This window comes from Ornithorhynchus anatinus, chromosome 17 (assembly GCF_004115215.2).
Source record: "Ornithorhynchus anatinus isolate Pmale09 chromosome 17, mOrnAna1.pri.v4, whole genome shotgun sequence".
Classification (NCBI taxonomy): domain Eukaryota; kingdom Metazoa; phylum Chordata; class Mammalia; order Monotremata; family Ornithorhynchidae; genus Ornithorhynchus; species Ornithorhynchus anatinus.
The window spans coordinates 5,070,017-5,096,697 of record NC_041744.1 but is presented as its reverse complement, the minus strand read 5'-3'; the positions used below and the strand labels follow the sequence as shown (position 1 = coordinate 5,096,697).

General features: G+C 42.6%; 1 protein-coding gene across 1 annotated transcript in view; it reads left to right on the top strand.

The window, feature by feature from the left end:
* Positions 1 to 10,445: 10,445 nt before the first annotated feature.
* Positions 10,446 to 26,681, top strand: part of PAFAH1B1 (platelet activating factor acetylhydrolase 1b regulatory subunit 1) — a 52,893-nt gene continuing 36,657 nt past the window's right edge. Inside the window, exon 1 of the mRNA XM_029081595.2 lies at positions 10,446 to 10,532. The gene's annotated coding sequence lies outside the window, so the exon portion shown is untranslated. The remainder of the gene's footprint in view (positions 10,533 to 26,681) is intronic.

Below are 26,681 nucleotides of genomic sequence, written 5' to 3'. Positions count from 1 at the left end.
AGAGCTGCTTTATAATGGCAAGGAATAGTCTGCCTGGAATGTGGTATGTGAGAAAGGAGCTCTGCTTTGAGATCACCAAAAAAATCCTTTTGCCATGGAAAGTGACTGCATAAAAGAGTACTAAGTTAAGGTAAGCAGGGTAACCAAACCAGGCAGAATGATCTAATCATGAAATAGCTTGAAGGGTGGGAAAGAGGAAGACACCAAAGTCCAGCAGGACTGTCACTAGGGATGTGCAGGGCCTGCTTAAATTGGTGAGAGCTGGGATGGTTCAGGATAAGCCTTCTGTGCCTCAAGCCTTTCTGGGACCCTTTTTTTTTTTATGATATTTGTTAAGCACTTACTATGTGCCAAGCACTGTTCTAAGTGCTGGGGTAGATACAAAGTAATCAGGTTGGACCCAGTTCATGTCCCACATGGGGCTCACAGTCCTAATCCCCCATGTACAGATGAGGTAACTGAGATACAGAGAGAAGTGAAGTGACTTGCACCAGGTCACAGAGCAGACAAGTGGAGAGCTGGGACTAGAACCTGGGTTCTTCTGACTCCCAGACCCGAGCTCTGTCCACTAGGCCATGCTGCACTGCGCTACATTTCTGGGGCTACAAAATGCAGAAAATGAAAGGCAGGACAGAATTGGAAGTCTATCAGTGGTAGTAACATGAGACCAGGCGGCCAAGGAGCAAAATGTGTCTCCCAACTCTGTTATATTGTACTCTCCCAAGCGCTTAGGGCAGTGGTTTGTACACGGTAAGTGCTCAATAAATGTGATCAATTGGACGGCTCCATGTCTGCACCACCACTGCCGCTAGTGCACTGCTGCCTGGATTTCCAGGCACAGTCCTGCTTTGGTGCCTGTGGCATATGATGAAATATCAATGGTATTTTATCGAGCCTGTGTGCAGAGCGCTGTACTAAGCACTATGGAGAGGACAACCTTAAAATACACAGTCCTTGTCCCCAAGAAGCTTACAATCTGACAGGGATATAAGCAGTTATCAACCATTTACAAATAGTGGTGACTAGGAAGAAAACAAGGATACGGCTGGTAGTAACAGGAGTTTGGTAGGAAGGAATAAATTGTTACAGAGAAAGAGAGAGGAAGACCATACAGTCCTCTAGACTGTAAGCTCCTTGTGGGCAGAGAACGTGTCTACTGACTCCATTATATTGCACTGTCCCAAGTACTTAGTATAGTGTTCTGCACACAGTAAGCTCTCAAAAAATATGATTGATTGAGAGAGAAAGAGAGGCAGTTTGCTTGGGTGAGAAGTGTGAGAATTAAGGAGGGTAGCCTTTCAGGCACTCCTGCTTGGAAACCTCTTGATCCTTGGATGAAAGATGCTTCTTAAATGCCAAGTATTTTTATTGGATGCTGCTCATTCAGTGAGCATGACATTTTTTAGCCACTCCAAAGCAGCAGCTCCTTTGCAATTCCAACACCCTTTACAGGGAGTTGTAGACACTGGGCCTCACGTTACTGGTCCTTTCTCCAAGATATAGCTTCTCCGCCATGTAACTGTATTTGACTTTTTAGCTGTGATGAATAGAATGAATAATGGACATAGTCTCATGGGACAATGTGGCTGATTCATGGTCTTAGAAAAGAGGGAATTATCGTGGGCATGAAAACACCCTCTCCCTTTAACTGGTGACATGAAAGGTTCCAAGGAATATGCCTCAGTTGGGCTGTTAACAGCCTAGTAAAAATCCTCAGGGTTTGGAGAAGTAAAATTGTAAATAACTTGGGTCCCACAATAGTGCTTACACTGATCTTGAGAAGCACTCTCACAGCATATTTACTTTGTAAATAAGCAAAGGGAAGTTATTAATGCTTTCCTCTAAAGAAGCTGTTACTTTCCTTGAGAAATCTCATTTTAAGGTCCCAGAGCAGATATTATTGTTCATGCTAGACACATCTACGGTTTTTATATTTGCATCCAGGCTCCAAGAAACCCACCCTTGGTTACCGACTACCAGCTTAAATTTGGTTTAACATCTTGCTTTGGGTTTCGGAAACAATGTATTTATTATCGTTGAAAGGTAGCCTTAAAATACAGTTCCAAACACCATTCATCCGCAAGGTAGTCCCGTGACTAGTCTTTCTGACTCTTTTCATTCACCGGGATAAACAATCCTTCAGTCCAGTTCTTTGTCTTGCTGGTGGGATTATATCACCCTCTGGCCAGCCAGGAGACCTGGATTGTTATTTAACAGCCATTAGTGGGTTATCACTTCACATAAAAGGGGCTTCAGACATTTGTCACAGAAAGTCAGGAATTTAGGGAATGGCAGTCAAGCCCACCAGACTTGATTTGGTTTAGTTTAATTTAGTTTAATGTCAAACCAGACACCTGGTGCTATGGGTTTCCCATATGAATATAAATGTGGAGACAGTTAAGGAGGCAGAGATACCCATTCTGCCAGGCACAACGTGCTCCAAGTTCATTAGAAAGCCCCTTGTAGGGTTTGACCCAACATGGGGAAGGAGGCAGGTTGGTTTTCCCTGTCTGTTGTACTCTCGCAAGTGCTTAGTACAGTGCTCTGCCCACATAATAAGCACTCAAAAAATACCACTGACTGATCAAGTGACTGAATGATCCAACTGTGGGGAAGAGGTGAAAACAGGCTGTAAGTGCTGAACTAAACTTGGAAGAAAAAATGGCTTCCTTCCACTGCTTTAATCTGAAACCTTCATTTTAAATATAGCATATTTTTTCCTCTTTTTTCATCCTGAAAATTTTCTAAGGCTAGGAATGGGAAGTTGTTTCCAATCTATAATGACATCTGCCACTATCCTTCAAGCAAATATTTTCAACACCTAGGTAGGTCCAGGAGAGGTATATATCCCTCACAATCTGCCTCTTTAAAAATAATAACAAAATGATTATTCTCAGAGGCCGAGAATATGGCTTTTCAGGAATCTGACACTGCCAAAAATGGCTGTCCCTAGTGGTTTTTGAGAGAATGAAACCACCTTAATATCACTACTGAAAGAAAAGAGAAGAAGCTTTCAATTCACAGGAAAAGTTGTGCTGGCTAAGGAGGCAGAACCACATGGGACGCGGAGAATGTGTGTCCTTAATTTTGGACACCTCTTGGGGCTGCCTTGCAATAGCTTAGAAGTGGTAGCTTTTCTGCCTTACCAATTGGAACACCTTGGTCCAAATCGTATCTCTCCCAGAATCAGTAAGACGACGTTCTTGTGAAAGGATGGGGAGGGCTTTGGGTTACTAAGAGGGTTTCCGAAAGAAACAGCAGGTAGTGCTCCCTGGAAGGGACACAGAAGCGCTCAGTTTTTTTTGGAAGAACAGGTAAACTCCTGGTAGGCTAGAATTGTATTTGCTAAAGTACATCAGAGAGGGTTGGCTGTGTGCCATGGGTAAGAGGAGTATTTAATCAATGTATCTGGTGTTGAGGCATTAAATCATATCAAAGCTCAGGAAGGAGACTTAAGTATTAAAGCGCAAGAAATCCACCATGAAGAAGTTGGCCACAGTTTTTCTAACCTATCCCTCCTTCCACCCTCAGGAAGCTTTTAAAAAATCCAGACATGCCACTGGAGACAAGATGTGTATTTACAACCATATGGCTTTCCCGGGGACGTGCTGCTGGAACCCATAAATTAATACCTAACATAAAATTCAAGGGCTGCACCACGCTCTGTCCCCTCTGCTCCTGGAAAAAGTGCTGATGTAAGGACGGAATGCAATGTCAGAATGAACAGCCAAACCATCCTGACTGCCTGATGTGACTCTCCTCATCCCCTGAATTCTGGACTCTCCCAAGCTCAAATCTCAGAGGATTCCATGCCCCCAATTTTTGTTCCCTTTTCTCTTCCTTTATTAGCTTAGGAGGTTCGAGTGGCTGCTGCCAACCAATCACACTCTTGCCCATTAATAAGTAGATCTTTTAGCTTCTAATTGACTATTTCAAATCACTTCTTGGGATGGCAGGAGAGGAATGGTACAGAAGGAAATCAAATCATCTTTAGTCTTTTTTTTTAATGATATTTGTTAAGCATTTAATATGTGCCACGCACAGTATTAATCACTGGGGTAGATTCAAGATAATCAGGTTGGACACAGTCCATTATCCCACATGGGGCTCACACTCTTAGTCCCCATTTTACAGATGAGATAACTGAGGCACAGAGAAGTGATTTGCCCAAGGTCACACAGGAGACAAGTGGCGGAGCCTCTGACTCCGAGGCCTGTGTTCTTTCCACTAGGCAACGCTGCAAATTCTCATTCTTCAGGAGAGATTAGATAGGCTCTGCTCCCCATACATTTTCTTTTCACTCCAAATTCCTTAGGGCCAGAGATTTGAAAATTCACCCATTTTTATAAGGTTCTGACTCTTTTGGCTCCTTAAAACCTCATATCACTTTCCCTAGTTCCTCAAATTTCCATGGTGAGAGCTTCAACTTAATCTTTCAAAACCCTTTAAATCGCCTGTTTTGTCTCCATTTTCATGACCTGAATGGGAGAAGATTGGTTTATCCTCAGAAACATGGTCACCTAATTTCCCTCATATTGCCCTTGGCCACTCGCAAGTGACACTTTCACTTGCATAGCCGAAGACAAATCTCACCATCTGAAGCATGGCCTAATGTTGAGAGCACGGGCCTGCGAGCCAGCGGACCTGGGTTCTAATCCTGGTTCTTCCAATTGCCTTCTGTGTGACTCTGGGCAAGTTACAACTTTTTGTGCCTCAGGTTCCTCATCAGTAAAATGGGAATTAAACACCTCTTCTCCATCCCATTTACATTGTGAGCTCCATGTAGGACAGGAACTGTATCTACTCCAGCACTTAAAACAGTATTTGACAAATAGTAAGTGCTTAATAAATACCATAATTTTAATTATTAATTATTTGCCAGTTACCTTGTGCCAACCACCCCCACCAAGACATACATTTGTCAGTAAATAGTGGGCACTTTTTCTTTGAGTTCATCAACACTAGTGGGAAGCAGCACGGTGTAGGGGATAGAGCACGGACCTTGGAGTCAGAAGGTTATGGGTTCTAATTCTGGCTCCTCCTCTTGTCTGCCATGTGGCCTGGGCAAGTCATTCAATCAATCAAGTCAACTTCATTCAATCGTATTTGTCCCTCAGTTACCTCATCGGTAAAATGGGGATTAAGACTATGAGCCCCATATAGGACATGGACTGTGCCCAACCTGATTAGCTTGTATCCACCCCAGCGTATAGTACAGTGCCTGGCACATAGTAAGCATTAAACAAATACCATAATTATTATCATTATTACTACAAGAAAATGCAAATATGAACAAGTTTGAGTGGGCATGAACTTGGTGCAAGAATAATTTGCCTAGGAGTGATTTTTTAAAATGTAGGTGACCTTCCCATGGCATAGCTACATTTGAAATTTCCACCTGCCAGTTTCTTTGTAAGCACTTGAACCTTGGAAACAAACACTACCCCGGCACAGTTACTTTGTTGCAATGATAGAACCACTGAGATGGTTACTTTGCTAAAATAACTGAAACACTGAAATAGTTATTTTGCTAAAATAATTGAAACACTGAGACAGTTATTTTGCTACAATAATTGAAGCCAATGTTTTCATGTTGAAAACAGCCTACGGAGGAGAAAAAAAATCTTGAATACAGATATTTTTAATGGTGCAACTACTCCAGCTCGGTCTTCACTTGATGTAAAAGGTCATTCAAAGCAGTAAATTTTGCTACGGTAATTCAGAATCTTCATGAAGGCCTCTGGATTGAACCTGTACAGGCCTGGATTTCTGACTCTCTAGTTATAATTTCCTCTGTGACTCCCTACTGGTCTAGGAGTGGGACTGGAGGTTCTACATTGCTTGTCTCACTGTGGTGCTGCCAATGTGTAGTTTGGAGACTGTCAGAACACTCTCCAAGGGGGCAGCAGGATTGGAGGCAGGGAGGGGAGTTAGAAAGGCCTGGAATGCCCCAGTAAGGTCACTGGGCATGCACAAATGAGGGTTCCCAAGGCAGGCCCTAGTGGTGGGAACACTGGAACATCATTCTGTAGACCTTAGCCCTCTGGTCTGATTTGCATTTTCCACATAATTATAGATTTGGCTGAGAGGGCTATATTTGCCCATGAAGAATCAATCACTCAATCAATGGTATTTACTGAGAGCTTATTGTGTGCAGAGCACTGTAATGAGTATTCATCTATCCTGCTGCTGACCCCTTGCCCACATCTTCCTTCTGGCTTGGAACCCTCCCTCACTTCATATGAGACAGACCACCACTCTCCCCACGTTCAAAGCCCTCCTATCCTCACATCTCCATCAAGAAGCCTTCCCTTACTAAGGCCTCATTTCCCCTAACCACCCTCCTCTCTGCATCACCTCTGCACTTGGCTGTGTACCCCTTAAAAGCTTTGACATTCACCCCACCCTTGGAATACGTAGGTAAAAATCCTTATAGTCGATTAATTTCTCATTTTGTAATTTATTTTAATGTCTGTCTCCCTTCTGGACCATAAGCTCCTTTGGGGCAGGGATCGAGTCTACCAACTCTACTGTATTGTATTCTTCCAAGAACTTGGTATACCGCTCCGCCCACAGTAAGTGTTCAATGAATACCATTGATTGGCCGATTGATTGACTGGGAGAGTACAATACAACAGAGTTGGTAGCATGCTCCCTGCCCTCAAGGAGCTAACGATCTAGTAGGAGTATTTTCCAACAAAAAACCCTCTCCAAAAAGACATCAAGACCTGTGCAGGCCTGGCCAATATTTTCTGGTGAAAATAAATATTTACAACTGAAATGAATAAGCGTGCGATTAGGTTGTAGAAAATAATATGGATACTTGCTGCATTTTTTTTTAAGCCAAAGCCCCATAATAACATGTACTGTGCTGTATTTACTGTAGTCTCTATTCACTTTTGTTTAAAGATAGAATGGCACAGATGTTCTAGATTCCTTCACAGTTAAGTAAAAGGGGAAAACAGTATAATAAGCCAGGTCCCAAATTTTAACAGCAGGAACACAAATATCAAACAAGCGTACCTTGTAACATCAAAAAGAAAACCACACAAAATATTTTAAAATTTCTCCTTAGAAATATCAAAGGGTGATAAAGTCTTGCTTACTTTTTTCCCCTAAGGGAATCTTTTCAAGGGTTCACTTGGAACTGAAATCAGGACTCAAGGTCAATTTAGGTTGTAATTGCACATTACGAATTCTAAATATTTTAAAATGTGTATCAATCTCAGAGCAAAGGTTAGATAGGCTAATATTAACCATCTTGATTAAATTAGACAAGGCCTAGCTTATATACTGATTCTAGTGTTCTCACCGGAGAAAATATGCTGACTTTTAAAGGGGATCTGATTTACTTGTCTGTTTAAATATAAAGTAGGGTAATATTAGCAAAAAAAATCAGTATTTTAAGGGGTGAAATAAAATGAAGGGTGGACACCGAGAGGAGCACTTGTGTTATTTATCAAGCTATTAACATTAAAATGTTGGATTAATTGGCAACTGGGTCCAGCAGATTTTGGAATAATGGCGATCGAGATCTCATCTCCTTTATCAAAGCTTCAATTGGAGAAACAGGAACCAAATTTTAATAGGAACTAATTTGGGAGGAAGATTGTGCCCAGATTGAGATTTGTGGCAAAGGGCTTCTTGGATCAGAAAACACTCTCTCCTTTGGATATTGCAAGGACTTTGGTTTAAAAAGACATTTTGGATGATAATTTTTTTTCACCGTAGGTACAGGCCAGAACTCATCAAACAGGAAGATTTCAAGTAGTCCTCTCCATTTTTACTTGTCTTTTACTATTTACTCAGGTGGAACCTCACATCTCATCTTCTAGGGTACCAAACTTGGGTGAAAAGAATAAATCAAATATCCTAAAATACCTTCTTTGTGTCCTCAGGCATCATAAGTGAAGCGATCAAAGTCTCCAAAGACAGGAGGCTATATATTGCTTCAATTTAACTCAAGAAGTGGGATTCTTGGAGTGGCAATGGTGTTAAAACAAACTATCCTTCAATCAATCGTATTTACTAAGTGCAGAGCACAGTACTAGCAGCGTGGCTCAGTGGAAAAAGCCCGGGCTGGGGACTCAGAGGCCATGGGTTCGAATGCCGGCTCTGCCACTTGTCAGGTGTGTGACTGTAGGCAAGTCACTTAACTTCTCTGTGCCTCAGTTACCTCATCTGTAAAATGGGGATTAACTGTGAGCCTCACTTGGGACAACCCTGATCCACCTCAGCGCTTAGAACAGTGCTCTGTACATAGTAAGTGCTTAACAAATACCAACATTATTATTACTAAGCACTTGAGAGACTCCAACAATATAACCCAATCGGCAGAAACATTCCCTGCTCACAAAGACCTTACAGTTAAACCATCTGAACTGACGGTGGAATTCTTGACTTCCAGGTTATCTAGAAGGATGTGGATGGAATAATAATGGCATTTAGTAAGTACTTACTCTGAGCTAAGCGCTGGAGTAGAAACAAGATAATCAGGTCAGACACAATCTCTGTCCCTCGCGAGGTTGACTCTAAGAGTAAAGGAGAGAAGAACTAAATCAGGTGAGGAATTTAGTTCCTGTAATTAAAATTCAGTGGTAAACGATAATAAGGATCTCTAGGTGTTCCTTCAATCGGCAGTCTCCGCTGTCCAGAAGGCCTCCCAAGCAAGTGGCCATGGTCCCACCAAGTCCAGGGCCTGGGATAAAGGAGGCATAGGGGCCTAAAGTGAATAATTTTCCGCTGTTGCTGCTGGACAGCGCTGGCTTTCTCTGGGGAAAAGAGCAGGCAGGCCTGAGCCCTGTCATTTACACAGCAATGCTAATGCTGTAGTCACCAGGCCATGACAGCTTAAGGGGGAAAGGTGGGGGGAAAGGAAGAAGAAACGGGAAAATAAATAAAAATAAATGTTGGTATTTGTTAAGCTCAATGTGCAGAGCACTATTCTAAGCGCTGGGGTAGATAAAGAGTAATCAGGTTGTCCCACGTGAGGCTCACAATCTTAATCCCCATTTTACAGATGAGGCAACTGAGGCACAGAGAAGTTAAGTGACTTGCCTACAGTCACACAGCTAAGAATTGGCATAGTCTGGATTCGATGCCATGACCTCTGACTCCCAAACCTGTGCTCTTTCCACTCAGCCACTCTGCTTCTCTGACCAAGGGGGAGGAAAGTCTGGGAAATTGGGCAGGGATTGTCTCTGTTGCCAAATTGTCCAATCCAAGTGCTTAGTACAGTGCTCTGCACATAGTAAGCGCTCAATAAATACTATGTGGCTCAGTGGAAAGAGCCCGGGCTGGGGAGTCAGAGGTCATGGGTTCGAATCCTAGCTCTGCCATTTGTCAGCTGTGTGACTGTGGGCAAGTCACTTCACTTCTCTGTGCCTCAGTTCCCTCATCTGTAAAATGGGGATTAACCGTGAGCCTCCCATGGGACAACCTGATGATCCTGTATCTACCCCAGCGCTTTGAACAGTGCTCTGCACCTAGTAAGTGCTTAACGAATGCCGACATTATTAATACTATTGAATGAATGAATGAATGAAATTGGGGGGTGGGAATGGGGGCACAAGGGTAAGGCAAAATGGGCAGGAAATAATGATATGCCCTATTAAATTGGGGGGTGGGCATGGAGGCACAAGGGGAAGGCAAAATGGGCAGAAAAAAATAATATGCCCTATGAAATTGTAGGGTGGGAATAGGGGCACAAGGGGAAGGCAAAATGGGCAGGAAATAATGATATGCCCTATGAAATTGGAGGGTGGGAATGGGGGCACAAGGGAAGGCAAAATGGGCAGGAAAAAATAATATGCCCTATGAAATTGGGGGTGGGAATGGGGGCGAAGGGGAAGGTAAAATGGGCAGGAAATAATAATATGCCCTTAGGGGGAGGTGAGGAGGGGTTGCCTAGGGAGGAGGCCAGGAGGACAAGGGAGAAAGCAGGTTGCCCTCTCTGACCTAACAGAGGCATGCTTGGGGGCCGAGAGTGTCAGAAAGGCGGGGAGAGGAATGGGATAAGGCGAGAGCTTTGGGGATTTGAGTTGTCCCCACCCTGTGCTCGATCCTGTGGTCGACGAAGGGCCGCTGAGGCGAGGGGCCGCTGAGGCGAGGGACAGGTCCCCTCAGGCCTAGCGAGCGCACAGCGCATGCGCCGACAGCGCTTCCCTCCCCCGTGTGGGTTTGGGCGGCGGCGGCGGCGCGGTGACGTCAGGGCGCTGGGGCAGCTCCAGTGACAGACGGAGCCGGAGCGGCGGGGCGGCGGCGGCGGTGGAGGAGGAGGAGGAGGAGGAGGAGGAGAGCGGCCGGGGGATCCGCGGCCGAACGGGACCGGACCCGCTCGACGGAGGGCCGGAGGTAGCGCGGGGGCCGGGCCCCACACACCGAGCGGCCGAGGACATCGCTCGCCCGCTCCCCTTCCCGGGGCCGGGCCCAGCGCGCCATCCCTCCCCCCCTCCCTCCTCCCCTCCCCTCCCCCTCCCCGTGGATGGGACTGAAGGACGGAAGAGGCCACACGGAGGCGGCGGGCTTCTCCGGTAAGACCGGCCGCTCCCTTTCCTTTTTCTCCTCATCCCGGGGAGGCTCGGGGCCGGGCCCCGGCGGCTGGCGATGTGGCCGCGCCGGTCCCCTCCCTCCCCCGCTCCCCCCCCCCCCCGCCTCCTTCTCCTTCTTCTCTCCTCGCTCTCAAAATGGCGGCCGCGGCGGCCGTTGGTTGAGAGACACGGGAAGGGGGGGGAAGGGTGCGCCCAGGCGGGGGGAAAAACTGGCCTTTTGCCTTCATTCACGTCCCGCAGGACGGACCGGGGATGGGGAAGGGGCTGCGCTGCCCCTTGCCCGCCCGAGGCCCTCCAGGAAGAGGTTCACCCCCCCCCTCCCTCCTTCGGTGACTTAGCAAGAAAATGGTTTTCGACACGGGGAGGTTGGGGAGGGGGGCGGCTTTCCGCCTCCACCCCTTCCGAAGCCAGCAGCCCATCTCCCCCCACCCCTCTCTCTTTGGCGGCCTCCCTCTTCGTCGCCCTCAGGTCCTCTCGGGTCCAGGTCGCCCGCCCTTCCCCACCCACCCCATTAGGCTCCCCGTCTTCACATCGCAGCGGAGGGGGAGAAAAACCCTGTTTCCCCCCAACCCCTTCTGTGGAGTTCCAGTTTTCCTGTGGCCAAACAGATGGTTATTAGTCGGTGGCCAGACCCACCAAAACCATCTGCAGCGGCTACCGACGAAATCAAAGCGAGGTGCGGATTTTTCTTGCTGGGCTTCCCCCTCCACAGCGCACATTTGGAGGTTATGGGGCGCTCTCCCTTCGCCTTTTCTTCCCATTGCCACCCCCATTTTTAACCAGGTTAGAACATCCTTGGAAACAGAGTAGGGAGGAGATCTTCTTTAATAATCGGGGCGGGGGGGGGGAGTTGCATTTGGCTTCCCTATTCATTCTTAGTGACTTGGCATAAAACTTGGATAGGAGGGATGCAGAATGCATTTTATATGTTCTTAATCCTTAAAATAAGAAATGTGTGCCTTTGGAGAGAAGGGATTGGTCTTGTTAAGGGTGGGAGATTTTGTGCAAGGATTCTCTCCCCCCCTCCCTATAAAACGGTAGCTGGGTATGTGTGTGTATATACATTCATATATATATATATATATATATACACACACACACACACATATAGGTGGGATTTGTGTTGTATTGGGTGGGGGGAATATGGATGTTCTCGTTGTTCTGACCTTCCCCTTCATACACAAGTGGATTTCCCTGGCACCCAGAATGGTTGAAAGATTAAGTAAGGGATTGCTGCAGTTCTCAGGAGTGTGTTCTTTTTGGGGGTGGGGTTGTTTTGTGGTGTGTGTTTCATTTTGTAGCTAGGGTGGAGGAGACGTACTCGGGCCTTTCAATAATGTCATCCCTCTCTTTTGCCATCCTAGCGTTGGGTTAAGATTTCTCTGCTGCAGCAGAGCTCGGCTGTTGCAGGTCAAATCCTTTATCAGAATAACCCGCCTGGTCCTGTGGCGAGTGATAGGAGGTGGAACCCGCATTAAATCCCTTCCCTGAACCTTTATTAGGGGAGGAAAAAAAAACTCTGTGACTAAGGCATATTAGCTAGTTTAATTTAAAATGGGGTGTGCTCTTTAGTGCATAATTTTCTAATATATTTGCCCATTGCAGATGAGTTTTGTTGAAGAAGAGTAATCTGTCTATTGAAGATGATTTATTATTTCATAAACGGTCGTTCAGCATTTAGCTGGTTCTTTGAAGAGGGAGGGTCCCCTTCTTCAAAAAGGTGGTGTTTGCTTTTAAGCTGACATGAAAAAAAATCAGAGAAAGGAAGAACTCAACAAAAAGGTTATTTGTGCAATTATCTACCTGAACGATGCCGGGGCCCATTTTTGCCGTTCTCTCTCTTTCTCCTGGACAATGTTTGTGGGTGCTGTGTGCAGCCATTGAGCAGAGAGACTGGGTGGAGTAAGGAAGCAGAAGCTGCGAAATGGCTAGAATACCCTTTCAAAGCATTTTCCCCCCTCTCTGCTTGTTTTCATGGGCTGTGGAAGGCTAATTGTTCAGTAATAGTGGTATTTCTGTAATGTGATAAAACATAGGGACCATCTTCAATGAAAATATGGATGTTCTGGGTTTCTGTCTCCTCTGCAGGGTGGATCTTGAATGAGTCCAGTAAAAAGTGACAAGTCACTGCTCTGAAGCAGGGGCTTATTGTCTAGCTGCTTATTTTATATAAGCACTTGTTGATTTTTGCAGTTGGCTTCATTACCCAAATGTAAAGCGATGCTTGCTAAACATCTACGGATAAGTGTAGAATCAGGGATATTGTGAAAACCAAAGGTGAATTACTGCTGTTTTCTTGGGGTTTAGGGGTGAACCTGGATTTTGGGTTCTTTTTGTTAATGAATATCAATGTTGTGATTAGAGATAAAATAGTTGTAAATGATAGTTCACCTTAACCCTCTTCTCCATACTGCCCCCAAAAGGGTCATTTTTGTAAGGTAACGTAAGAAGCTGTGAATTCATAGAGGTGTTCGACGCAAGACATTGAAGTGATGAGCTAAAAGCAGTCTCAAGATCATGTTAGCAGTGGTTTTGATTTTGCCATAATGCTGTTCAGCAATCACCTCTCCCTCTCACGTTTTAGATGTGACTAGGGAAAAGGCCAAAATCAAATGTAGCTTTTGCAGTGGGATTCAAATATTAAGGAGTGGCTAGAGTTGAAATTGATCATTCAAGATGTATTGTTACTGAATATCCCTATTGCTCCAAGAACCTATGATTTTTAAACATACTGGGTAGTCTCACATTCCATGTTAGTTTTCAGAATTGAGACTACTTTTGTTGACTAAAATGATTATTAGTTTCCAAGTACTGAATGTGTATTTTTGACATCTATGGATTATGGTTATGTCAATCTTTACATCGACTAGAGGAGTTTAATGTGGGATACCAGTTTTCATTCTAGTAAAACTTGGCATAAAATTGAAAAAGGCCCCTCTGTTCAGTTAAATCATTTGGCATTCATTTCTCAGATATTATGACATCGGTATAGAAATGACTGTAAAGAATGAATTTCAGTGAAATGCATTTTCTGTTGCTTTTCTCATTTATAAACTCCGTCTTCACTTAATCTGTTCACTTCACAGGGGCTCAGTGTTAGCTAAATACCATTACTACCATATAACTAAGCATTATATGGGAGATGAAATGAGCAAATACCCTGAATTCCACTACTGTTTGTACAGTAATATAGATTAAAATCTAATCAGGAAGAATGCATTTTTTGACTCAAGATTCTTTTAACTTTTGTGATGTATCCTAGTTTATATTTTAATCGGATATTATAAACTAAGGTGAATTGAGCCTGCTCAATATTTTGGGTGAAAAATACTTGAAAAAAGCACAAAAAACAACCATTTTTCAAATGGTGGTGATGCTCTTTTTTTTCTATTTCTTCTGAAGCCCTGGTTTAGTCTGTTGCTGCTGGGACTTTGGTTCCCAGCCAAAAAAACAGCGCCTTGTCCAGGCCATGCACACTTGGGATCTAAAAGATCTCCTGACTCACTTAAGTATAGAGCTTAACGTCTTCTGTCCAGGATTCAATTTAATGGTTGAACTATTGGTATAAATCCTGAAGGAGAGACAGTTTAATGGTAATGAAATATGCTTTATTTACCACTCCTCTATTGTTGTCTTCTCCCTTCTCTACAATCACCAGGGTTATTCAATCAAGAAATTACCGTGTTTAAACATTGTACATAACCCACCTCATTAATAACGTTTAATAGATGATCTCTTCAGGGCAGTCAAAAACTTCTATTCTAGGGGACCCCTGGTCCTCGTATTTGGTAAATAATTTGGGGGACCTTCCAAGATGAAGTACAATGACAAAAAAAAAATGTAGTTCACACCAAGTACATTTATTCAGTTTTGGTCTTATTCCTGACTAGATATGGCAGTCCAGCGAATCCCTTAAATTTTGTTGTAGCCACCTTTGCCAAAAGTTAACCATCAGCCTCACATGGGCATTATAGAACTTAATATTTGCAAAGTATTTAGCAATCCTTGAGTGGAAGGTATTTGTGCTTATTTTTAGTGCTTTTCCCCCTTCATTAAAGATGCTAACTTTTGGGCAGTGCTTACCTATGTACTTGTCTGTGTTACTGATTTATCCACGGAAGTACATCACTTATATTTATGCTCACATTCATATAACAGTGACGTATTTGTCGTTTTTTTAACGGTATTTGTTCAGCGCTTACTATGTGTCAGGCACTATACTAAGTCCTGGGGTAAATAGAAGCTAATTAGATTGGACACGCTCCATGTTTCACATGGGCTGTACAGTCTTCATCCCCATTTTACAGGTGAGGTAACTGAGGCACAGACAAGTGAAGTGATTTGCCCAAGGTCACACAACAGACGAGTGGCGGAGCTGAGATGAGAAGATTATCTTTCTACAGAAACGTTCAGGGCATGTCATCCCCCACCCCCAAAAGGCCCAGTGATTGCCTATCAACCTCTGTGTCAAACAAAAACCCCTCATTATTGGCTTCAAAGCTCTTCATCACCTTGCCCCTTCTTACCTCACTTCCCTTTTCTCCTTCTACATCCCAGCCAGCACACTCCGCTCCTCTGGTGCTAACCTTCTCCCTGTGCCTCCGTCTCACCGGTCTCACCATCACCACCGACTGTAAATCCAATGTGGGCAGGAATCGTCTCTCTTTATTGTTGAATTGTACTTTCCAAGCGCTTAGTACAGTGCTCTGCACACAGTAAGCACTCAATAAATATGATTGAATGAATGAAGGAACCCAGATCCTTCTGCTCTCTGGACTGTAAGCCCTTCTGCTCTCAGGACTGTAGACTGTAAGCCCGTCAAACGGCAGGGACTGTCTCTATCTGTTGCCAACTTGTTCATTCCAAGCGCTTAGTACAGTGCTCTGCACATAGTAAGCGCTCAATAAATAAATAAATACTATTGAACTGTGCTCCATCTACTTGACCACATTGATTTTCAATTTGTGGGTTTTTCATCCCTCTTAGATTATAAACTCTTTGAGGGTAGGGATTGGGATTTTAGCCTAGTTCTGAATATTCCCTAAGGGCCTAATATAGTGCTCAGCATGCATTGGGTACCCAGTTAATGCTGTTGATGCCATTGGGGCCTGTCTGTATCAATCTAGAACACATGCTACTTCTCAGCAGACTCCGTTCATTTAATGTTACTTCTGCTATCTTTATAAACTCTTTTTGCTACCATCCTGTAGGCATTTTTCTGTGACTAGAATTTTTGGTATTTGTATAAATGAGAAGTTTGAGATCCAGTTAAAATCTTCCCTTGCCCAAGGTCACATGGCAATTTAGTGGCCAAGTTAATTCTTTTGAATGTACATTCTTGCTTAGCAACTGAACCATATTGCCTTAAAACCGTCACGTGATAGTGTCTCCTTGGGAAACCACACAGGCAGAATTGGATGGAAGAAAGGAATCCCTTCAGTTCCGAGATTCTTTACGTTATCTGTTTTGTTCTTTTAGAAATAAAGAGGAATTCAAGAGGCTAGTTGGTACAGCTCTAGAATTTCCTTATTGTAATCATGTGGAAAAAGGCGAAATCATTCAGAATAGCTTTAGTACATTTTACTGCATCATAAATAGTCAATTATATGCATGTCATTAAGATTTGTTTATTGATGAAATTAGTCCAGTTCTTCAATTAAGCCAGTAAGTGGTAAAAATGTCCTTTTTTTTGGTTATTTCACAGTTCTAGTTTTCTGCTGTTAGACTCCAGCATACCCTTTTGTTTCATGCAGAAATTAAGGTGTAAAAAAGAATTAAAAGGATAGAAAACGGGACCTATGAGGAAAGGTTTAAATGAATTGGGGTTGCTTAGCCTGAGGAGAGAAGGTAAAGAAAGGATGACTTAATAGCTGTCTTAAAGAACATGAAGGGTTTTGTGAAGAAGTTGGCAAGCTCTCTGAACACAGGGAACTGAATTGAAACAGGAGAGAATTCATCGATTAAAAGGAAGAACTTTTTGACTACCAAGGGGATGGTGACATCTGTGCCTGAAGAGCTTTTAAAAAGGTAGACACAAGTCTGTCCGAAATGGTTTAGTCATGGACCTACCTGGAGGGAGGAGGCTGGACTAGATAATCCCAAAGTTTCTATGCTCTTTGACATTTTTTTCCCCACAATTCTATGAAAACTAAAATGAATCTGGACGCTTGAGGGTATACTTTTGAACCTTTTATCTGTCCAGTCGGTTGATATGTTTAACCTTAAATCAAGAGGATAAAATTTAGATTTCTTGGTATAAAATTATGAATTTTTTTCTGGAGACTCTTCATCCCATCGGCAAGATAATTCAAGTGCATATTGTTGGAGAAATAGCCGTACAAATAGCTTACAGTTTTACAACCGTATTCATCTTGTGCCTTCTGGTTTTGATAAGGATTTTGTCACCTAACTCTTTACCCACCAACTTTTCCTCTCTGGATCAAAATTCATTTCAGGTACTCAATACCAGTGAATTAAAGAGTTATAAATCTGTGGTAGCTTAAAGGGTCCAGCCACTAAGTTGTCTGTAATAAATTCTTTGCCACTGGCCAGTAATGAGCTACAACTAATCTTAATATTTCAATTTTTATGAAAGATTTAAGCAAATGGACAAGTTTTTGTATATATGTAATGGTATTTAAGAACTTACCATGTGGCAGGGACTGAAGATCCAAACTAATCAGGTTGGACACAGGCTGTGTCTATCTGAATCCCCATTTTGCAGATGAGGTAACTGAGGCACAGAGAAGTGAAGTGATTTGCCCAAGGTCCCACAGCAGAGAAATGGCAAAGCTGAGATTAGAACTCAGATCCCCTGACTCCCAGTGCCGTGCTTTTTCCAGTAGGCCATGCTGCTTCAATTCATATGGCCTTTATTTAAAATCACGTGCATGAGAGCATCACTGAGACTGTTCTGAAAAAGCCTGGGATTTATATAGCATATTGCAAGGTATCATTTATTAATCTCAAAAATTTCCAAGTTCTAATTTTAAAGACAGTGTCCCACCTGTATTACAGTTTGAAAAAGAAAGATCAGAGCTATTCTGTGAAGAATCCAATTAAAGGTATCATATGTATGTCTCAGAAGGGCAAAATTAAAGTTGGTGTTCCGCTGTAAGGAAATATGACAAATTGAGACTTTTAGCCCCCATCTGACTGTTTCCTGAAATGCTATAAAAGGAGCCTTGGAAGGACTCCTTTTATCTTGGCATCTTCCAAAACTCACATTCTTGGTGGGTTGTGAAATATGAGGGAAGATTGAAGGGTGCATCACCTGTGCATTTAGGTCTGTACCCTTTGAACACTTGATATTCACTCCATTCACAACCCCACAGCACATGTACGTATCGTAATTTATATTATTCTGTTTCCCTCTCTAGACTGTGAACTCCCTGTGGGCAGGTAACGTTTCTACCAGCTCTGTTGTATTGTTCTCTTGTAAGTGCTTAGACCGGTGCACTACACATGGTGAGCCTTCAAATACCATAGGTTGATTGATTGGCAAGGAGAACACTGCAATGGGCGTTCCAAAGAGATCTTTGGCTGAAAAAAAAAGTACTGTAGGCTTTTGGGGTTCATTGCAAGTTAACCCATTTGAAATTCTTAGATTATGTAGGTAGGCGTTCATTTTGAAGTTACTTTTTAGTCTTCTGCTCTCCTGTATGTGATTATGATGTTACTGGCATTGATGCCCCCATCTTTAATGTGTATGTTCACTTATAAGATCTAGTCAGAGCTTTTTTCGCCCCTCTAAATTCTGGATTTTAGACTCTTGCCATTTTTTTCCCAGCAGATGGAGACACTTTCTCTTTTGTAAGCAAAAAACAAAATATCCAAATTCATGCTGTCCTTTTTTTTTTGGCCCGAAAATATTTCTCCCAGAAGCGTAAAAGTAATTCAGTTTTTTAATAAAAGTTTCCATGTTGTGGCTTTCCAATTAGTCTTCCTTGAGGAGTCTTTGGCAGGGAAATATTTTGTATTGAGAAGGGATTGTATTGTATTGAGAAGGGAAGAGTTTAGTTAGAGACTAGTTCTTGCCATTCATTATTTTTGCAGGAAGAAAAATGCATGTTGCCAATTATGCCTCATTGTGTTTGCAATTCTCGATATAATTGATGGGTGAGAAATTCACCAACTATTGGAAGAGTTCAGATCATTTTGATCCATTAATAGCAGTTTATCTGCTAAATATTTGGGCTTGAATCTTTTCCAGATATTAAGAAGTGAAAAATATAGAACAAGGAAGAAAGCAGTTTATTCCTTGGGGACTCCCTGTGTTGTCTTGGTTGTGTAGTTACGCAGTCTTGGGTTATGTGCCCCACAATGCACCCAACATTCACTTTAATCTCTGAGATTGGCTGTGTTTTGTGTAACTACAGTCTGTCCCGTTTTTGCCATTTAAACAAATTAGTAAGAGTCAATCTTTGGGTCGAAAGTAGTATGACAAACAGAAACAATTTTTTATAATGCTGGGAGTTATTTTTGGTTGTACTTTGAACATCTCTCTACTCATGGCCTGTTGTGCTTCTTTGCTAAGGCCGTTTACAAGCCTGTGCCTGAAAGATGGCTTTGATTGAAGAGACTGGGTTTGACACTTCAATTATGCAGATCATAAGCCCCTCTGTTTTCAGGGCAGATATTTAATATCTTGCACCATTCTAATGCCCAGTCTATTCTTGGTTTTAAATGGAATATGCGCCGTCTTAATTAATGACCTTTTAACTTGAATTTTAACCCTTCCCTCCTTGTTTTCCTCTGATCTAGTGCTAAAAGGCATATTTTTTTTCTTTCCCACTGTAGTTTTAGGAGCTTAAATTTTTGCTTAGAATAGTATGCCTGAGTGCCTAGCATTTATCATTGCTACCGTACTTTAAAATATAGGCTCAATTTAATGATTTTAATTTATGTGATTTCTCCTAAGGGTTTTTTGTTGTGTATCATATTGCTTGTGAAAGAATATAAATCATATTAAGAATTTTATTAGTGTTTTTGATCACAGGAACAAATGGTGTGGTTATTTTATTATTACTTGGATAAAGGAATCCTTATGAATCTTTGCTCCCCCCCAAAAAAGATGCCATTTCCTGTCAGGTGCTAAAATGTCAAAAAAAAAAAATGAGCATAGTTTGAAGAGGCTAAGTAATGTAAAAATGAGTAAACTCGTGGATCCGCTTTATGTAAAGCTGTGTGGATTGTTTAATGAGTATACTATTTAGGTATTGAAAATTACTCCTTTATACATAGGTTTTCATACATTTCTTTCCAAGAAATATCTTTGGGGCATGCCTTCATGGTGGAAAAAAGACAAGCAAATTAGCTGCAAGCTATTTTCAAAATAGGTCACAATTTCTAATCCTGAGATTCTGGCCATACATTATTTTCAAAGGATATTTCTGGCCACTAATTAGACTCATAGCTGTGTATATTGTAAGTTGACTTCCTCCCAGTCATTTGCTGCTATAAACTCAGTTTATATGAAGAAAATATTTATAATCAACAATGGTATTTATTGAGCATCTGAGTGCAAAGCACTTTTAGCATTTAATTGATGCAGAAATTTGTAGTCACTGCTAAAATGAAATTGGAACTTGTTGCTTTAAAACTTGAATTAAAATAGTTTTATATTAAAAATGGCTTTTTTGCTTTTTTCACGAGAAGCAGCCTGGCCTCATGGAAAAACATGGGCCTGGGAATCAGGGGATCTGGGTTCTAATCTCTATTTAGCTACTTGCTTGCTGTGTGACTTTGGGCGGGTCCCCTAATGTTAATGTGCCTTAGTTTCAGTTTCCTCAACTGTAAAATGGGTATTCAGCACCCATTCCCCCTCTTACATAGACTTTGAGCTCCATATTTCTTAGACTCTGAGCTCCATAGGGACAAGGAGCAGTGGGACCTGATTTTATTGTCTCCTTTTTCTGGGGCAGGCCAGTGAAAGAACACATGATAAAGAGAAGTGGCTTATTCTGTTTACAGCCTTTTCTTTGGCTGAATCTAGCTTGTGCTCTGTAATAAAAATAACAAGGATGATCATAATTGTATCTGTTAAGCGTTTACTGTGTGCTAAGTACTGTACTAAGCACTGGGGTAGATTGAAGTTAAGTGGGTTGGACACAATCACTGTCCCATTTGGAGTCCTACAGTCTCTAAGGAGGGCTCATAGGCAAGGAATGTGTCTTTCATATTTTGTTGTGCTCTCCTGAGCGCTTAGTAGAGTGCCCTGCACACAGTAAGTGCTCAATAAATACGAATGATTGATGACAGGTACTGAATTCCCATATTAAGGATGAGGAGACACAGAGACGTTAAGTGACTTACTCAAAGTCACCCAGTGAGCAATGGGTGGGCAAGGGATTTAGAACCCAGGTCCTGTGACTCCCAGACCCCTGCTCCTTCACTAGGGCTTGCTGCTTCTCACTGTTTGCTGATTGAGGCTGTCACTTCCGCTGTACCTAGTAGAAATCTTTCAGTAATGGAAGTGCTGGTGATAGCTAGACAAACTGATCACCCTGTATCCCCCCAGCGCTTAGAACAGTGCTTTGCACATAGTAAGCGCTTAACAAATACCACCATTAGCTAGTGAGATCAGTTAAAATATGTACACTCTGTAGGTGCACTAGTGCCTGTTTTCCCTCCTCCTTAGACTGTGACTCCCTAGTGGGACAGAGACTATGTCTGACTGGATCAATTTGTCTAAACACACAGTGCTTAGAGCAGTGCTTGACACATAATAAGCACTTAACAGATACCATAGTAATAATAATGCATGTGGTCTTCCTACTCTTTTCTGTGTTAGCTAGAGGGCATGGGTTAATGGATGTCATCTTCTCTGAAAAGCCCCCTCATATAAATGCACATACCTTCATAAGTGCGTATGTGTATTCAGCATCAACACCCTACACCCACACTCTTCCCTCACATTCTTCTTTAAGCACTGGGGTAGATTCAAGCTAATCAGGTTGTACACTGTCTCAATCCCCATTTTACAGAGGGGTTACTAAGTCCCAGAGAAGTGAAGTGACTTGCCCAAGATCACAGAGCAGACGAGGGGCAGGCGCTGGGGTCAGAACCCAGGTCCTCTAACTCCCAGGCCGGTCCTCTTTCCACTAGGTCACTCCGCTGCTCCAGGGTGGTCAAATGGAAAGAGCATAGAGCTGGGAATCAGTAGAGCATTGAAATCCCAACTCTTCCAATGGCCTGCTGTGTGGCTTCTGGTAAATTGCAGCTCTTTGGGCCTCAGTTTCCTCATTGGTAAAATGGGGCTCATAATACCTGCCTCTCCTTACCTCACAGGGATGTTGTGAGGATAAAATGAGATAATTGAAGGGAAAGCTCTTAGGAAAAATAAAAAGCACTGAATAAATTCATGTTATTATTATAATCATATGCACGCATACTCACAATCTTTCATTATGCCTTCAACCCTGTGGAATCCATCCAAAAAGAAGTGTTTAACCTTGGTTCTTCTGATAGAATTATTTTCTGGTTCTCTTACAGTTCTGGCTAATCCTTCTCAGTCTCATTTACTGGCTCCTCTTCTGCCTCCCACCCCCTATTTGAGAGTGGCCCTCAAATAAACCCAAGGCTCTGTTCTGGCTCTGCTTCTCTTCTCTCTTTTCTGTCCTCTTTTCTCTACTCTCTTCTCTCCTCTCTGTTTCTCTTCTCTCGTCTCTTCTGCTTTACACTCATTCCCTTGGAGAACTCGTCTGCTCTCATGGTTTAAACTGCTATCCTATAAGGATGGCTTCAAAATCTTCCTGGCTACCCCTGATCTCTCTCCTTCCTATAATCTTACATTTTCCTCTCTTGTCCAGGACATTTCAAGTTTAACTGGGCTTAAACTAAACCTCTCATCTTTGCCCCCAGTCCATTTCTCCACTCACTTTCTAGTCACAATCAGCAGCATCGCTCTTCCCCATCTCTCAAACCCGTGACCTTGTCATTTTATGTCAGGAGTGTTTTTCCACATCAGTGGTATTTAGTGAGCTCTTACTGTGCGCAGGCCACTGTACTAACTTCTTGGGAGGGTACAACAGGGATGGTAGATATGTTCTGTGCTCTCAAGGAGCTTACAGTCTAGATTATGAATATGTACATAAATCCTGAGGGGCTGAGAGAGGGGTGAATATCAAGTGCTTAAAGGGTTCAGATCTGAGTTCACAGGTGATGTAGAAGGGGGAGAGAGTTGGAGAAAAGAGGGCTTAATTGGAGGAGGCCTGGAGATGTGATTTTAATAAGGCTTTGAAGATGGGAAGAGTGTTGGTCTGTCCTATATGGATGGAGAGGGAGTTCCAGGTCAGGGAGGATGTGGGGAAGGGATCAGAGGTGAGCTAGATGAGATTGAGCCACAGTGAGCAAGCTGGTGCTAGAGGAGTGCAGTGTGTGGACTGGGCTGTAGTAGGAAATCTGTGAGATAAGGTGGGAGGGGGTGACCTGATTGAATGCTTTAAAGCTGATGTTAAGGTTACTAAAGTTACTAAAGTTATTTCCTTAAGATTGTGAGAGGGAGGGCAGAAGGGAAAGTAATAAAAGAAGCCTACAGATCATTTAAAACCTCATTTTGCCTGATAGCCTCCTTCCAAACATTTTGCAGGTGCTTCTGACAAGTAGCAAAATTGACTGCTTGAGTTTTGCCTCCTCTTCTTGCTTCTGGTGGCCATGCTCTTGAGCAGTAAGATGCACCTGCAAAATCTAAAAGTGAAAAATCACCCTTTGAATAGCTGAGTTAGTTGTACTTCATTAATTCAACTATTGGTGTTTCTTAGTGCTCTTTTGCCTAGTTATAATAGCTCGGAAAATAACACATTTTGCTCTTGGCATGGATTTGGGCTAAAATGTCTTGAGCACTGTGTTTGTTTTAACAGTGGGCATTAATTTTTTTTTTCTTTATTGACCTTGGGAAGGAAATTTCATTCAGTTACTGAATACTATCTTTCAGGACTTTTGAAATCATCTAAATGGTTTGGTTATAGTAGTGAGGTTTGTTTGACTAATTGGCACTGGGACACTTGATATTTGTAGCCTGAGACAGGAGCAGTTCTTTGGCTTAGATTTGGGAGGGTGAAGAGTTTCTTTGCTTTTTAATTCTTCTGTTTATTGTAAACAGTTTGCCAAGTGAAGGCCTGCAGTCCAAGAGATGATTTTGAATGACCTTGGAACAAGGGGCTATCAGAAATCTACAAGCTGGAATTTTCTGGTTTTATTTAGTTTATTGTATTAGCTCCTTGATGAAAGCCTGTATCTTTATTACCAGGTCTGGTAGTTGGACAGTTCTAAATTATTTCTTTAGAGTGTAATGAAATCAGTTTAATTTCTGTTTCATGGACTTTGGACAGGGGTATAGAGAAAACAGTGGAGATATTGGAATGGTGGGATTAGTGGCAAAGGTCTGGAAGGTTAGGGCTAGAGGTATCGGGTGGCGGTTGAGTGTTGACTCTACCACTTGGTTTTATGAAGCTGAGGCCAAGGGAGTAAATACAAATGAGGTCTCAGCTGGCAGCCAGCTGTTTTCAGTCCTTGAGTTTAGAGAGGCCACTCTTCTTACCACCTGACACCCCCTGCAGGTGCCTACTCTCTGTCGGTGGAAGTGAGGGGGGGACCCCCCCGGCCCACACACACATACACACTATATTTTCCATCTTCATTTGTATTCTGACAAGCATTGGCAACCCTCGCAGAGAGCTAAGTTACAAAATTGTGAGATTCAGCAAACTTGAGAAGCAAATGAGAACACAGAGGGCCTAATTCATCAAACAAATCAACCTCTCTGATACTCTGTGCTCATTTTTTTTATGGTATGAAGCACTTATAATGTGTCAACCACTGTTCTAAACACTGTGATAGAGCCAAGTAAATCAGGCCAGATACAGTCCTTATCCCACGTAGGGCTCACAGGCAAATGGGAGGAGGACAGGATCCCCATTTAGTAGTTGAGGAAACTGAGGCATGTAGAAGTGAAGTGACTTGCCCAATGTCACACAGTGGCAAGTGGCGCAATGAGGCTTAGAACCCAGGTCTTCTGGCTCCTAGGCCCAAGTGTTAACCACTGGGCCACGCTACTTCTTTGCCTGATGTCTTCTCTCAGTATTCCCTGTTGCCTCCCACTGATGTTTACTAACCGCATATAGGATTAAGAGGTTCCTGATTATCACAGACAAAGTACGTTTGGGAGTCTGTTTTTGTTGATTACTATTTCTTTGGTACTCTCCAAAGTGTTTAATATGGTGCTGTGCACGTAGTAAGCGCTCAGTACATTCAATTGATTATCTATTGCAGTTTTCTTGAATGTACTTAACTCCTCAGGTTCAACTCTAGATTCCTGATACATTATTGCCCTGGGAGTAGTGATTTGAAAAGACTATTGGTTCTAGATCGCAGCAGGTTAATAATAACTGGCATTTGTTAAGTGCTTTCTGTGTGCTAGGCGCTATACTAAGTGCTGGGGTGGATCCAAACATATTGGGTTGGACACAGTCCCTGTTCTACATGGCTCACAGTCTCAATCCCATTTTACAGATGAAGGAACTGAGGCCCAGAGAAGTGAAGTGACTTGCCCAAGGTCACCTAGCAAATGGCAGAGCTGGGAATAGAACCCCTGACCTTCTGATTCCCAGGTCCAGGCTCTATCCAGTAGGCCATGCTACTTCTCAAATTTGAGGGACTTATGGTGCTGTGGGTTTCTGTGGTTGGTGAAAGTGTAGAAGTTAGCTTTTTTGGTCCACCACCCTGTTTTTTAAATCCTTGCACATAAACTGATCCTATGGGGGTAAATCTCCAAGAATTAACTTTAAATTGTTGAAAAGAAACTAGGAAAGCCAGCCACTCACTGTGCGTTTGCCATTGCCTACATGACGGGGGAAAGTTGCAACTCACCTGGCCACAGTTTGGGGTGCAGTCTGTTTCCCTCCTGCCTCCCTCCCCCCAAATTATTTTTGACTGGAGTAATTTTCTACATTTGGTCTTCGTGATGCAGTGTCCTGGAATGGAGAAAAATTACATTACATTTATAAGCCTGAAAATGTGTTTACATTTGCTCTCATGGGTTTTGCCAATTCGAAATCTCTAACCCTATCCTAGAAATGTGAATGGGTTCATGGCCTAACTTCTTTTTCTGGTTGTGGTAGAGCTTGGTTTGCACATCGAAGTATCTAATTGCCTGTGAGATCACCATTATTTAGTTTAAAGAGAAACTAAAAGTATGATTTGCATTTGATCTAAAAAAAACCCAAACACCCTACAGTGACATTACTTGCTCAATTTATAATCCAGTTTTAAGAGTGAAGGTGAAAGAAAAAAATCTTATTGGACCATTTTATGAAGCATAGTTGATCAGAGCAATATTTTACTACCCTGGTAGGAGAAAACAGTACTCCCTCTTCCTACTTAAGGATTTTTTAATGACTAGAAAAATTTATATACTTTTGCAGTGTGTCAGGCTTTTAAGTTTCCATTCATGCAAGAGTATCCTGGAAGTAGTCCAGCATCATTTTCTAATTAAAACAAAATTACATCCAAAACCCCTTTCCTGGCTTTTTAAAAAACATTTCTTTGAACTTCATTTTGATTAAAATACCATTGAAATTTGGGTACCACAAGAATTCATTCTATTCAATTTGCCCTTGAAGTCCAGATGACTCTCTTTTTTTGACATTGACAGTCCCTTGGTTTTTTCGGGTTTTTTTTTATTTTTAGCTTTGAATTCTTACGACCAGCATCTGCCCATTCCTTTAAACATAGTAGTATTTAGAGGTGTCCTAGAGGGTTTCCAGCTGTTGGGCATGAAGCCATTTTTTTCATTGCCACGGTTCTGTCGTTTACTCAGAACAAGAAGACCTATTTATTGTTGGTATTTGTTAAGCACTTACTATGTGCCAAGCACTGTTCTAAGCACTGGGGTAGACACAGGGTAATCAGGTTGTCCCACGTGGGGCTCACAGTCTTAATCCCCATTTTACAGACGAGGTAACTGAGGCACCGAGAAGTCAAGTGACTTGCCCAAAGTCACACAGCTGACAAGTGGCCGAGCTGGGATTCGAACCCTTGACCTCTGACTCCAAAGCCCATGCTCTTTCCACGGAGCCACGCTGCTTCGAGAGCCCTGGGCCGGCCTGAATATAATTTTCACCCTTTGAAGCT